The following is a 2,113-nucleotide window of genomic DNA, read 5'->3' as shown; positions in this document are numbered from 1 at the left end:
TGATGTACTCTGCATATAAATTAAATAAGCAAGGTGACAATATACAGCCTTGACGTACTCCTTTCCCGATTTGGAACCAGTCCATTGTTCCATGTCCAGTTCTAACTGTTGCTTCCTGATCTGCATACAGGTTTCTCCAGAGGCAGGTCAGGTGGTCTGGTATTCCCATCTCTTGAAGAATTTTCTACAGTTTGCTGTGATCCACACAATCAAAGGCTTTGGCATAGTCAATAAAGCAGAAATAGATGTTTTTCTGGAACTCTTTTGCTTTTTTGATGATCCAACGGATGTTGGCAATTTGATCTGAACATCTGGAAGTTCATAGTTCACATACTGTTGAAGCCTGGCTTGAAGAATTTTGAGCATGACTTTATTAGCATGTGAGATGAGTGCAACTGTGTGGTAGTTTGAGCATTCTTTCTGAAAACCTTCTGACTAATCCTGATATCTTAGAATGTATACATTATGGGAGTGGGTCTGGTAAAATCTTTCTATTTTTAGTTCTAATCCTGTCTTCTTAAAATGTAAATTATAGGAGTGTGTCTAGTAAGATCTTTACAACCTTGAGACATTATTTTGATTTATTGTAATAACTAACTAAAAAAGTTATAATTCCCTCACTTAGACTAGCGAGGGGGACACTCTCTGTCCACCTTCTGATGTCTATGTCAGAGGCTTTCTCTGTCCCTTTTTCATACTTTAATAAACTCTGCTACACAAAAGCTCTTGAGTGATCAAGCCTGGTCCCTGTTCCTGAAATTAAATCTTTGGAGATAACAAATCCGACACCATTCACTGTAAGCTATCATTACTATTTATATAGTATAATATTTCTATTTGTGTTATATGTAATACATAATACTATATATTACATATGTTATATATTCATTAAATATATTTTCCCTTACTTCTTTATTTTGGTTGAGTCATGCGTCATATGGGATCTTAGTTTCCTGACCAGGGGTCAAACTTGTGCCCCCTGCACTGGCAGTTTATTACATGTAATGTGCAAAATATAATATTTGTATAAAATCATATAATACACACACACACATATTATATATATGTGTGTGTGTGTATAGACTCATGGATTGTTATTTTATTCAGTAAATTTCCATCGCTTACTATCATTATTTAGAGTGATACTCAAGTTGTCCTAGATTTGGCTAGAGGTACACCCTTCATTTGGAGAAGGCAATGGCACCCCACTCCAGTACTCTTGCCTGGAAAATCCCATGGACGGAGGAGCCTGGTGGGCTGCAGTCTATGGGGTCGTTGGGAGTCGGACACGACTGAGCGACTTCACTTTCACTTTTCACTTTCGTGCATTGGAGAAGGAAATGGCAACCCACTCCAGTGTTCTTGCCTGGAGAATCCCAGGGATGGGGGAGCCTGGTGGGCTGCCGTCTATGGGGTTGCACAGAGTCGGACACGACTGAAGTGACTTAGCAGCAGCAGCACACCCTTCATTGTAGCTCCTATGTCTCTATGGCAGGTCTTCATTGTTTTTGGAGTACCTCTTTCTATACCCAACAAGGTTTTTCGGGTTCATTTTTACTCTTCATGCCCCAGCCATTCCTCCAAAGACCCTTGGTTCCTGTGAATGAGGGTGACACTTTGAAATCAAGATCTGGGTGCTTGTTAGGCTCACTGTTTCTGGGACACATACCCACATACATGCTGCTGCTGCTGCTAAGTCGCTTCAGTCGTGTTCGACTCTGTGCAACCCCAGAGATGGCAGCCCATGAGGCTCCCCCGTCCCTGGGATTCTCCAGGCAAGAACACTGGAGTGGGTTGCCATTTCCTACATACACGCAATATTCACAGCTATAATTGTAACTGAGCAGAACCCCATGGGGTCTTCCCAGGACAGGCCTTCCCCCATATCCTTTGCTTTAGCATCTTTCTGAAGTACCTAGATAATATTAATAGTTGTTGTTTAGTTACTCAGTTGTGTCCAACTCTTTGTGACCCCATGGATTGTAGCCTGCCAGGTTTCTCTGTCCATGGGATTTCCTAGGAAGAACATTGGAGTAAGTTGCCATTTCCTTCTTCACGGCCTTCTCTGGTGGCTCAGATGGCAAAGCATGTGCCTAGAATGCAGGAGACCAGG

At 41.8% G+C, this 2,113-nt stretch overlaps 1 protein-coding gene across 3 annotated transcripts in view; it reads right to left on the bottom strand.

The window, feature by feature from the left end:
* DOCK10 (dedicator of cytokinesis 10) overlaps positions 1-2,113 on the bottom strand; it is a 240,864-nt gene that overhangs the window by 102,489 nt on the left and 136,262 nt on the right. The window lies entirely within an intron of this gene.

This window comes from Bison bison, unplaced genomic scaffold (assembly GCF_000754665.1).
Source record: "Bison bison bison isolate TAMUID 2011002044 unplaced genomic scaffold, Bison_UMD1.0 scf7180017864068, whole genome shotgun sequence".
NCBI lineage: Eukaryota > Metazoa > Chordata > Mammalia > Artiodactyla > Bovidae > Bison > Bison bison.
This window is presented reverse-complemented; position numbering and strand designations above follow the sequence as displayed.